We start from the raw sequence: 13530 nt of genomic DNA on the forward strand, positions 1-13530 counted from the left end.
GCTGGTAAGTAAAGATAGCAGTTTCCAACTAGGTAAGGCCCGGGACCAAGCGTTGAGCGTGCTCAAAGCACAACGGTAGTGTGTTGGGAAGTTGACTCGCGCCACAGCAGTTGAAGAGCTTAGATCACAGAACGTGAGCGTGCTTCTTCCTCAGCAGCGCCGCAGAGCCGCCTAAAGGTACTGCGGACCAGAGCTCGATAACGGACGGGACGAAGGATTTAAGACGACGGCTGGTGGAAGACAATTACAACATGTCATCTTGCCGCAATATCACACCATCTGGGCGACGCTCCTCGACTAAATAACCGAGAACATTTGAAAATACAGAGATGTCATTGATTTAGATTTCAGCCACCATATTATTTTTGCGACGAAAAGAAGACGGCTATGTTGTTGTTGTGGTCTTCAGTCCTGAGACTGGTTTGATGCTGCAGCTCTCCATGCTACTCTATGCTGTGCTAGCTTCTTCATCTCCCAGTACCTACTGCAGCCTACATCCTTCTGAATCTGCTTAGTGTATTCATCTCTTGGTCTCCCTCTACGATTTTTACCCTCCACGCTGCCCTCCAGTACTAAATTGGTGATCCCTTGATGCCTCAGAACATGCTCTACCAACCGATCCCTTCTTCTAGTCAAGTTGTGCCACAAACTTCTCTTCTCCCCAATCCTATTCAATACTTCCTCATTAGTTATGTGATCTACCCATCTAATCTTCATCATTCTTCTGTAGCACCACATTTTGAAAGTTTCTATTCTCTTCTTGTCTTAACTATTTATCGTCCACGTTTCACTTCCATACATGGCTACACTCCATACAAATACTTCAAGAAACGACTTCCTAACACTCAAATCCATACTCGATGTTAACAAATTTCTCTTCTTCAGAAACGCTTTCCTTGCCATTGCCAGTCTACATTTTATATCCTCCCTACTTCAACCATCATCAGTTATTTTGCTCCCCAAATAGCAAAACTCCTTTACTACTTTAAGTGTCTCATATCCTAATCTAATTCCCTCAGCATCACCCGACTTAATTCGACTACATTCCATTATCCTTGTTTTGCTTTTGTTGATGTTCATCTTATACCCTCCTTTCAAGACACTATTCATTCCGTTCAACTGCTCTTCCAAGTCCTTTGCTGTTTCTGACAGAATTACAATGTCATCGGCGAACCTCAAAGTTTTTATTTCTTCTCCATGGATTTTAGTACCTACTCCGAATTTTTGTTTTGGTTCCTGTACTTCTTGCTTAATATACAGATTGAATAACATCGGGGACAGGCTACAACCCTGTCTCACTCGCTTCCCAACGTATTCAAAAACAGGGATTTGCAAACAGGCAGAATACGGCGCTGCGGTCGGCAACTCCTATATAACACAACAAGTATGTGGCGCAGTTATTTGATCGTTTACTGCTCGACAACTGAAGAGAATTGTTCAACGTGACAGAAGTGCAACCCTTCCGCAAATTGCTGTAGACTTCAGTGTTCGGCCATCAACAAGTGTCAGCGTGCAAACTTCTGAACGAAACGGCATCGATATGGGCTTCCGGAGCCGCTGGCCCACTCGTTGCCCTTGATGACTGCACGACACAAAGCTTTACACCTTGCTTGTGCTCGTTACCAGCGACAATGGACTGTTGATGACTGGAAGCACGTTGCCTGGTCAGACGAGTCTCGTTTCAAATAGTATCGACCGGATGGACGTGTACGGTTATGGAGACAACCTCATGAATCCATGGACCCTGCATGTAAACAGGGGACTGCTCAAGCAGGTGGAGGCTCTGTAATGGTATGGGCCGTGTGCAGTTGGAGTGATATGGGACCCCTGGTATGTCTAGATACGACTCTGACAGGTGATACGTACGTAAGCATCCTGTCTGATCACCTGCATTCATTCATGTGCATTCCGACGGACTTGGGCAATTTCAGCAGGACAATGCGACATCCAACACGTCCAGTATTGCTACAGAGTGGCTCCGTTAACATACTTCTGTGTTTAAACACTTCCGCTGGCCACCAATCTCCACAGAGATGAACATTAATGAGCATATCTTGGATGCCTTGCAACGTGCTGCTCAGAAGAGATCTCCACCCCCTCATACTCTTACGGATTTATAGACATTCCTGCAGGATTTATGGCGTCAGTTTCGTCCAGCACTACTTCAGTCATTAGTCGAGTCCTTGCCGCTTCGTGTTGCGGAACTTCTGATTGCTCGCGGGGCCGTACACGATATTAGGCAGGTGTACCAGTTTTGTGGCTCTTCGGTGTACTTTTCCGACGGGGAGAAATAATTGTAATTTTATGTGAAGTTTGACACTGCGTTTGTCATAGCTCCGCAAAAAGCGCCATATGCGCTGAATCTATTTTTGTCTTGCGAAAACAGTTTGTTGCACACTGGCATTTTGTATCTTCACCGTCGTCACTTAAATCACTCACGTTTATGTGGGAGCCATATTATAAGAACGGCCTGCATTGCAGGTAAAGTTGATGTAAAATATGTTCAATAGATCTAAGCTACAACATAGAATGATGACTTCCTGTGATTAAAAAATTGGTTGTCTAATATATATATGTCACAATGAAACACATTCTGTGACTAAAACATACCAAAAATTCACCTTTGGTCTGAAGTAAAAATACAAGATTCAGGACTGTCACAGAGAATGCTTCTTGTTTAACGCACTCTGCTTGACTTACCAGTGCCGTCTGAAGTAGTTCATGCTAATACCGCACGAGTGCACGACTCGTTGGAGAGTTTGGATGGGGTAGCGATATTTGGATAAGGGACCTTATTTGGATCATTTACCTTATGCATTGTATAGCTCATGTTAACTAGATTCTTTGCTTAGAACGATCGTTCCTGTCATATCTCTGAATTTTTACCATCTATCTTCGGACACCCTGTGTATTAGATGTGAAGACAACACATTTTTCGGAATAGACACTGAAGAGCCAAAGAAACTGATACACCTGCCTAATATCGTGCACGGCCCCCGCGAACACGCACAAGTGAAGCAACTCGAAGTGGCATTGACTCGAGTAACGTCTGAAGTAGTACTGGAGGGAACTGACAACATTAATCCTGCAGGCCGAATCCGTAAGAGTAGGAGCGTTTGGAGATCTCATCTGAGCAGTACGTTGCAAGTCATCGCAGATATGATCAATGTTTATGTCTGCGGAGAATGGTGGCCAGCGGAAGTGTTTAAACTCAGAAGAGTGTTCCTGGAACCACTCTGTAGCAATTGTGGACGTGTGAGGTGTCGCATTGCCCTGCTGGAATTTCACAGGTTTGTCGGAATGCACAATGGACATGACTGGATGCAGGTGATCAGACAGAATGCTTACGTACGTGTCACTTGTCAGAGTCGTATCTAGAGGTATCAGGAGTCCCATATCATTTCAACTCACACTATTACAGAACCCCCACCAGCTTCAACAGTCCCTTGCTGACAAGCAGGGTCCATGGATTCATGATACCCGTACACGTCCATCCGCTCGATAGAAATTGAAACGATACCCTTCCGACCAAGGTAAGCGGTTCCAGTCATCAACAGTCCAATGTCGTTGTTGACGGGCCCAGGCGAGGCATAAAGCTTTGTGTTGTGCAGTCATCAATGGTACGCGAGTGGGCCCTCGGCTCCGAAATCGCATATCGATGCTGTTTCGTTGACAGATTTGCACGCTGACACTTGGTGGCCGAGCATTGAAACCTACAGCAATTTGTGGAAGGCTTGCACTTCTGTCACGTTAAACAATTCTCTTCAGTTGTCGCTGATCCTGTTCTTGCAGGATCTTTTTCCGGCCGCAGCGATGTCGGAGGTTTGATGTTTTGCCGGATTCCTGATATTCACAGCACACTCGTGAAATAGTGGTACGGGGAAATCCCCACTTCGTCGCTACCTCGGAGATGCTGTGTCCCATCGCTCGTACGCCGACTGTAATGCCACGTTCAAACTGACTTAAATCTTGATAACCTGCAGTAACCGATCTAACAACTGGTCTAGACACTTGTCGTCTTACATAGGTGTTGCCGACCGCACCCTAATCTACTTGTTTACGTCTCTCTGTATTTGAATACGCATATCTATGCCAGTTTTTGGCGCTTCAGTGTAGGTAAGGTGGCGATATTTGGATAAGGGGCCATATTTGGCTACTTTATCTGTTGCATTTCAGATTGTTTGCTTCGAACGATCGTTCCTGTCATATCCCTGAATATTCACCATTCGTCTTTGAACGCCTTGTATATTGGAGGTGAAGGCAACACTTTTTCTGGAATATCTTTTCATCGTGTTGGAGCGGTTAAATTTCGAATAAAAGAAACAGCCGTTTCTAGTACTGTGTTGCTTTGCTCGGTTGTGTAACATTTACGTTCAATTTTGCTATTCGCTAGACCGCGGCGTTGCTTTTTGCCGGCGCCCCACGTCGGCAGCGCCCGCGGCCGGCTGCGGTACTGCTGTGCCCTGTGGGATAACAGGCACGCGGCACCGCTGTGTGGCGGCTGGCTCCGGCCAGCGGCGCGCGTCGCTCGCGGGCGGCTGATTGGTCGCGTCGCGTGGCGGCGGGAGGCGGCTGCCAGGCGTCATTAAAAGTTGCGGCGCCTCTGCTCCGCCTGTGCGCCGGCCGGCCGCGGTAATTACTTGTCGCAGCCGTGAGCGGCCCGGCGCCGGCGCCCGCGCTGCATCCCTAATGACCGCTCGCCATGAATCTTCCCTCCCGGAACACCACCTCGATTAAAACTTACCCGCTCGCTGCCCTGTGGATCACACCCTCGTCTCCTCTCCTATCCTCCGTCTCCGAGCCACTCATCGCTTCGATTCTTTCGCTATCGATTGGTTATGTGTTGCCGGTAGAGCGCGTGTTGCAATGCCTGTCTCATCTCTTTGCACATCTACGTCTACAATACACTACAGAGCGAGGTGGCGCAATAATGAGCAGTAGACTCGTGACCGAGGGTACGGATTTTCAAATCCCTGTCCAGTTATCCAGGTTTAGATGTTCCGTGATATCCCTACACTAAGGTGACAAAAGTCATGGGATAGCGAGAGGCACATATACAGGTGGCAGTAGTATGATGTACTCAAGGTGTAAAACGGCAATGCATTGGCGGAGATGTAATTTGACTCAGTTGATTCGTGTGAAAAAGTTTCCAACCCTAATGTGGCCGCACGACAGGAATAAAGAGACTTTGAACGTGAAGTAGTGGTTGGAGCTAGACGCATGGGACACTCCGTTTCGGAAATCGTGAGGAGTTCAGTATTCCGAGATCGATAGTGTCAAGAGCATGCCGAGAATACCACGTATGAGGCGTCACATCTCATCATTGGCTATGCAATGGCTGACGGCCTTCACTCCTTTGCTTAGTGTTGCCAGTGTTAACAGACAAGCAACATTGCGTGAAAGAACCGCAGAACTCAATGTGGGACCTACGAAGAAAGTATCCTTTAGGACAGTGCGGCGAGTGGGCTGTGCAAGTGCCTTTGCCAGCAGCACGACATCGTCTGCAGTGCCTCTCCTGGGCTCGTGACGATATCGGTTGCACCCTGGACGACTGGAAAAACGTGGCCTGGTCAGATGAGTCCCGATTTCAGTTGGTAATAGCTGATGGTAGGGTTTCAGTGTGACACAGACCCCATGAAGCCGTGGACCCAGGTTGTCAACAAAAGCACTTTGCAAGCTGGTGGTGGCTCCATAATGGTGTGGCCTTTATTTACATCAAATGGACTGGCTCTTCTGGTCCAACTGAACCGATCATTGACTGGAAATGGTTATGTCTGGGTGTTTGTAGACCATTTGCAGCCAGTCATGGACATCATTACGGATGAAAATGTGCCATGTTACCACGTTTGTTCGGTATTGATTTTAAGAACATTATGGACAATTCCAACGAAAGGTTTGGCCATCCAGATCACCAGACACGAATCCCATCGACGATTTATAGGACATAATCGACAGGTCAGTTGGTGCACAAAATCTTGCAGCGGCAACACTTTCACTATTATGGGCGGCTGTAGAGACAGCACGGCTCAGTACTTCTGCAATAGACTCCCTATGACTTGTTGAGTCCATGCCACGTCGAGTTGCTACACTACACGTGGCAAGACGAGCTCCGACACGATATTAAGAAGTATCTCGTTAGTTTTGTCGCCTCCATGTAAAGCATTGAAGGTGAATGCCAGGGTGATTCCTTTGAAAGTGTTCTGAGCTTGTGTTCCATCCTTAATGACCTCGTCGTCGATGGAACTTACAGACCCTGATATTCATTCGTCCATTCCTTCTGCAAACCACATTAGGTCGCAAAACATATCACAGCTCTCTCTCTCTCTCTCTCTCTCTCTCTCTCTCTGTCATATCAAAACCGAAGTCCCGCCACAACGGGGTTATGGAATGTGGTTGTATTAAAAAGTAATCACCACACGATTTAACGCATTTATCCCACAAAGAGACGAGGCGATGAATTACTTTTTCGTACAACGCTATCGGACACTGACGGGTCGACAACTGCCCCCAGTCTTGCACTTCCACGTCCGACTGAAACCGATGCCCATGCATGTCTTTCTTCAGGTCGCCAAAGATATGAAAACCAGGCGGTGCAAGATCCGGGCTGTACGGAGGATGTTGCAGTGTTCCCAAATAAATTGCTGCAGCGTAGTCTGCGTCCGATTGGCACTGTGCGAACGATCGTTATCGTGCAACTTACCGAAACTTGTGTGAGCAGCTTTGGTTTCTTTGGCGGTTGAGAAGTTGTATGTTTTCACTTCTACCTTTGGCGTTTGCTCTCGGTCTCTAAATCAGGCACGAATTACGGTTTTTCGACTGCAGGGACCCTCTGCAAGTCGAAATCCTCGAGCGCTGGACCTCAATCAGTGCGCCGCGACCGAGCGAGTAGGCGCAGTGGTTAACACACTGGACTCGCATTCGGGAGGACGACGATTCAAAGCCCGTATCAGGCCATCCTGATTTCGATTTAGCGTGGTTTCCCTACATCGCCTCAGGCAAGTGCCGGGATTGTTCCTTTGAAAGGACACGGCCTACTTCCTTGCCCCCATCCTTCCCTAATCCGATGGGACCGATGACCACGCTGTTTGGTCCGCTCCCCCGAATCAATCAACCAACCAACCAACCAACCAACCAATGCGCAGCGCTGTGGAGACACTTTGCAGAAACTGCGACGCGTCATAAAGTCAAAACGCCCACCCCAGCGCTGTCAATCGGACGACGGCTACGCTTCCCCAATGTGCTTGGGACGCACTGCAGCATCCTCCGTACAGACTGGATCTTTCGTTGGTGTGATTCTCACATCTTTGGCGACCGGAAGAAAGACGTGCATGGACGTCGGTTTCAGTAGGACGAGGATGAGCAAGATTGGGTGCGGTTGTGCATCTGTCAGCGGTCTACTGCATTCTACGAAACAGGAATTGATCGCCTCCTCTCCCACTGGCATACATTTCTTAACGCGTGTGGTGATTACTTTTGAACAGAAACATTCCATGATCTCGTTGTGGCTCCTGTTCTGTTTTCACTTGCTTCCCCATTAAATACATTTGACAGATAAATGCCTATTAAATGTATTTTGATGAAGTGTGTTGTCGTAACACGTTCTTGTTACTTACAAAATGTATTATACTTGTTCGTAGACTTTTGGAATACGTTCTATTTCTTTGAAAATTTTATTCCTTAATGAAGCCGGCAAGCGACTGCTAGGATGACGTGCAGTGCATACCGTTCAGTTTGGCTCGATTCCAGACAACGAGCAACTAAATCTGCGCGCGATACCTGAGGGAGAAGCAAACCTACAAACTTGTAAACCACCATTTCTCTCTCCCCCTTTTCTGTTCCCTTTGCAGACGGTGCATGTATAGATCGATTGACGGCAAACGTTTTTTTTTTTTTTCTTTTATCAGGTCATTTTCCTACCACCCAAGAAAATTAAAGAGACGCTGCGCCCGGTAAAAGCCGGTAAAAGACAACCGTGGTCTCGGTGTTCCTAGAATTTATAAAATAGGTTATGAATGTGGTAGGAGTTACACTGGCAGGTCAGCAAGAACAATGTCAGAACGATGCACGGATCACCGACGCCACATTAAATATCAGCCATTTGAACAGATCTACTGCTACCGAACACTGTCTCATGAACATAAAAACCATTTTGTTCGATAAAACAAAAGTATTATCTCATGCATCTACCTACTGGGATTCTGTCACCAAAGGAACCGTTGAAATGAGAATGTGTAACAACCACTTTAACTGGGATACTGGCTACACTCCTAATGGTGTAGGGAAACCGGCACTTGATGCTGAAAGATAACATAGAATTCAATTGAATCTTCAACCATTTAAAGCAATCAGCACCCCTATCACTGCTCTAAAGTCATAGACATCGACATAAACTCATGTAGGATCCGTGAGTTCGTGACGTCTGCAAGACATAATCGGCTAATTGAGGTACCTAACGGCCTATTGAAATCTAATTTCCTGATGATGGCGACGTAGGAAGTCGTCGAAAGCTCGGGATTGACGAGTCTCACGCGACAAGAACGCGATGAAGCATTTATTCAAGAACGTAGACGCGATAAACTACGCTCACACGATTTTTCACTTTTTCCGATTTTCCCACATTACAGGATTCGCGTCAGTGTTATGTTGTGCGTCAGACCTACAGTTTCAGAAATTTCTTCCTTGAAATAATGACGATGTTTGACACTAGTACACTTCTGTTGGCCAGTAATGCCCTCTTTGCAATGTAGTAATTTTGCTAATTTCATCGCTTCTCTCATTTCTACTACTACTCATTACTATCGATTTTCTTGGATCTACTCTCAATACGTATTGTGCACTGATTACACTGTTCATTTACATTCAGTAGGTCCGACAATTCTTCAGTTTCACTGAGGATAGAAATGTCAACAGCGAATCTTATCATTGATATCCTTTCACCCTGAATTTTAATCTCACTCCTGAACCTGGATTTTCGTCATTGCTTCTCCGATGTATAGATTAATAATGGGTGCGAAAACACTCATCCTTTTCTTACAGTCGTCATTATCTGAGGTCTTCGTTCTAGGTGTTCCATTCCTCCGTATGAGTTGTTGTGTCCCAGGTTATTCTCGTCGTAGTCACTTTGGAAGATGACTGTCACAGGAAGTAATAAGTTACTTGATTCTCTTTGGAAGTAAGCTCTCAGAATTTAGCCCCCCCCCCCCCCCCCGTCTTAACTAGTCGAACGAGTATTTTGTAAGCCACTTGTTTTGTGGGTGGATTACTTAGCAGTCTTCTGATGAATCTGTCTGGCATCTACTTTTCTACGATTAGTTTCATGAAATCCTTCCGTTTAAATTCGCTCTGTACGAAATCTCCTATATGGTCATGACTGTTTTCATCGATTGATCGGTAGTCGTGTAATCAAGAAGAACTGTTCTTTCCTCCTATTTATGCACAGTAAGTCTATTTTTTTTTTACACATATACACGTATTGTATACATCAGGTTCGTATTTCGTCAGAGGTGAATCACAACAGCAATGAAAGTGGTTCGTTGCAAGCACAAGCAACTTATTTAACGCATGGTATTGCGGTAGCGATCGAATCGGGAGTAGCTATTTCAAATCCTGTTTGGGGAATAGTTTTCATTTCCATTGTTTGAGCGGAAACTGGATGAGTGGTGCTGGCATTAAGTTCTCACCATTACTCGGCTATGTCCTGAAGTTAATTTCAAACTCTCTCTGCAAGGCAGCGCTGCGTGGCGGGTAGCCGTCCGGCAAGACATAGGGGATTTAACTACTGCTGCGTTGGAACTATGAAGAGGTCTTAGTCAGCTGCTAACCTCTGCTGATGTATTGTTTGCTTCGCCAGTCACCAACTAATCTTTCGTAGCAGGCTGCTAGAAGCTCTTATGTCAATTGTAGTTGTTCTAGTACTCCGTAATATACAGAGAGAAGGCAGTGCTGTGTCACAGTAAGCATCTATAATGTAATTGCCTATGTAGTAATGATTAATAGAATGTGAGTGATAGTATCTAGAAAACAGGATATATTTTCATTATATGTTTCTTTACTCTTCCTTTTCCTGTTGCATCCAGGCAAGACTTAAGTCATCGGTTGACTTGCTGAAGGTTTAATGTAGTATTCTAGCTGTGTACCAGGCCATGATACGAGTTTAGCAGGTTTCCGTAACAAAAGGTTGGGTTATTACGCGGTGGTAATATGTGCTGTCTTGTTTTGTTATTCGATTTGTACCTTGCATTGCATTTTCGAATGAGGCTCTAACGAGACGGATTTGTTTCTGAATTTCTTCCGGAAACTTCACAGATTAAAGGAAAGCAGGTTCCCTATATGAGGTGTTGAAGAGGCTGAGGATTAAAACTACACGTTTTAGCAAGAAGGCCGTAAAATCACTGTTGAGACAGTTAGGAATATTCAGTCACCTCGTGTTGTTATTGGGCAGTGGAATTGTGCAAATGAGCCCTACAAACTTGTTTCACTAATAGTCGTGGCGGGTACTCTTTCTCGTACGTGTCTAACGAAATCGTACCTTATCTCGAAGAAAACTGCACTGTTCATCGGCGACACTTGACTGTGGCATTCATGAAGCTATGAGAAGACCGACGTCGTCCGTTTCTCAATAGTGAAATGTGCTGCCTGCTCCAGACCATTGACAGAAAGTAAAATATTATATCTGTGAATGGTATGCTTCACAATTAAATGACGTCGTTTGAGCATTACTAGACGAGAGAAATGTTTTTATTTGTCAGTTGGTTTTCGCAGGGCAACAGGAGTCATGCTAATGTGAACGTTGTTGCTCTACATTCTCGCGGTTGCTAATTCAAGTAACAACTCTGTGTGTAGTAATAAACATTTCACCCTCCGACTTCACCGTATGGAATAAAAGACCTGATTGACAACTGCCTTTTGTCTTTTATTTACGTGCATCAACCAAGATCGATAGTCCAAAAATTTCCAAAGATATAGCACCATCTCTTCATCATCCTTCGAAGTAAAATATTACAGGTAATTTTAAGTGCAGTTCCGTGATAAACATTGCGAAAAGCGGATAGAAAACAGTTCCAGCTTAAGTTGGATACCCCTGTTGAACGCAGAGTACTAGAAATTTCACAATCGTAATAAAGCGATCGATGGCAAAGCTACAAAGTCACTTTTCTCTATATCGGATACACATCATGCAGTCAGGTTGAGGAATAGGTCGGCACACTGAAATTTTCTGTCGGTTGATAATACACAAAAGGAATTTTAGGATTAATAACTGAATACGTTACTCAAGAAATGCAGAAAATATTAGACTGAGCTCAGTGCACAACCAAAATCACGAATAAGGCAGGCTGGAGTAGAGGCGACACACTGTATTTGACTCTCTGGTGCTATTATGAGTGAGTGCGTGGTGGTGTCTGTTCTTTAGGACATATCCGAAAGAAGAGACACCAAGCATTCATATAACTGAACACCTCGATGGGCTATAAATCCACCACTATCAGTGCAGATTCACAAATCTAAAATTAGCAATCACAGGGGACATGGACGGAGACTACGCATAAGTGGTGGTGCTAGGTGGGAATGTTAGTCCGCCAAGGAGTTTGCTATAATAGTCCGCGTCCTGTGTCTGAGTGGCGCAGTGGTTAATGCAACCACCTAGTAAGCCGGAGGTCCTAAGTTGAAGTCCTTGTCTGGGACACATTTTCACTCATCACTGCTGATTCCACATAAAGACCCAATGGGGCTCCCTCCCCTCCTCTCCTTCCCCTCCCCCTCCCACTCCACCTCCCTTTCCCTTTTACCCCTCCCCATTCCCCATCCGCATTGCCCCCTCCCTTTCCCTTTTACCCCTCCCCATTCCACATCTGCATTGCCCCCTCCATTTCTCCCTCCCCCTTGCCCTCTCCCCCTATCCCTCCCCCTCATCCCTCCCCTCACCCCCTCCCCCTCACCACTCCATCTCCCCTTCTCCACTCTCTCTCACCCTCCCCCTTAGCCTCACCCCTCCCACTCTCCCCTTCCCTCCCATTCTCCCCTTCCCCTCCCATTCTCTCCTCCCCTCCCTCCCCACTCCTCCTCTTCCCCTCCTCCTCTCCCCCTCCCCCTCTCACCCTCCCCCCTTTGCCTCCTTGCCACCTTTGCCCCCTTGCCCCCTTGCCCCCTTTGCCCCCTTGCCCCCTTGCCCCCCTTGCCCCCTTGCCCCCCTTGCCCCCCTTGCCCCCCTTGCCCCCCTTGCCCCCTTGCCCTCTTGCCCCCCTTTGCCCCCTTTGCCCCCCTTTGCCCCTCTTGGCCCCCTTGGCCCCCTTGGCCCCCTTTGCCCCCCCTTGGCCCCCTTGGCCCCCTTTGCCCCCCTTTGCCCCTCTTGGCCCCCTTTGCCCCTCTTGGCCCCCTTTGCCCCTCTTGGCCCCCTTTGCCCCTCTTGGCCCCCTTTGCCCCTCTTGGCCCCCTTTGCCCCTCTTGGCCCCCTTTGCCCCTCTTGGCCCCCTTTGCCCCTCTTGGCCCCCTTTGCCCCTCTTGGCCCCCTTTGCCCCTCTTGGCCCCCTTTGCCACCCTTTCCCCCCCCTTTCCCTTGCTCCCTTTGCCCCCCCTTTCCCTTGCTCCCTTTGCCCCCCCCTTTCCCTTGCTCCCTTTGCCCCCCCCCTTCCCTTGCCCCTTTGCCCCCCCCCTTTCCCTTGCCCCTTTCCCTGCCATCCACCTTCAGTTTACATAATATGTCTCAGTGTCGTCACACAGCTCATGAGATGTGAGATATCCACGGGTTTACATGTGATATCTGACTCTCCCGTTGGTGGATTGCCCATAAATCCAGACACTGGATTGTTGATTCGGAAATGGTTGTTCGACAATATGCTACTGAAACACGCCAGAGATCCTCATATTCGCCACCTTCGTACTGACATGAATTTCTCACTGCTCAGCTATGCTCCTGTGATGTGCGACTGGTGAAGAAAGTTCAGTTTATGACATGGACGCGATACTGGAGTATGATGCTTAGTCCTGGGTCAGTCAAGCTGCGCGCGAGCTGTGCTGCGAAGATTGGACGCCGGTCTTAACTCTGCTCTCCACATTGGCGTATTTGTCGCTAGTTGGACATCTTTGGAACTTCATTGATGTGCAACATTTGCCACGTAAAAGTACTCACATCGAAGCTGCCGAGTTCTCGTTGCCGTAAGAATCGAGCGAGAAATTTTACGTTAGGGTCACATCATTTTTGAGCGTTTGTTATTGTGCATTGGAATTGTATCGTAACAATTTTCTCAGTGACAGATTGTTATATATAATATTGAAAAATTAAGCGCACGATGTAAATATGTGTTATTCCTGATTGTTGCAGAATGTAATGTAGATTACCTTTTATAAACATTTATCAAACAGGGGGATTGGATATACGGTATTTTGATTTGAATAAACAAAATAGGAGAGAGAGAGAGAGAGAGAGAGAGAGAGACTGGGTGAGGGTGGAGGTTAATGAACCATTAGTTCCTTTAGTTTGTACCTTTAATAGTGTTAACTGAACTTAAAGATGTACCATGTATCCTCACGGTG

At 46.7% G+C, this 13530-nt stretch overlaps 1 protein-coding gene across 4 annotated transcripts in view; it reads left to right on the forward strand.

Moving 5' to 3' along the window:
* The window catches only part of LOC126263212 (membralin), a 540938-nt gene that overhangs the window by 361704 nt on the left and 165704 nt on the right, over positions 1-13530 (forward strand). The window lies entirely within an intron of this gene.

This window comes from Schistocerca nitens, chromosome 6, assembly GCF_023898315.1.
Source record: "Schistocerca nitens isolate TAMUIC-IGC-003100 chromosome 6, iqSchNite1.1, whole genome shotgun sequence".
Taxonomy (NCBI): domain Eukaryota; kingdom Metazoa; phylum Arthropoda; class Insecta; order Orthoptera; family Acrididae; genus Schistocerca; species Schistocerca nitens.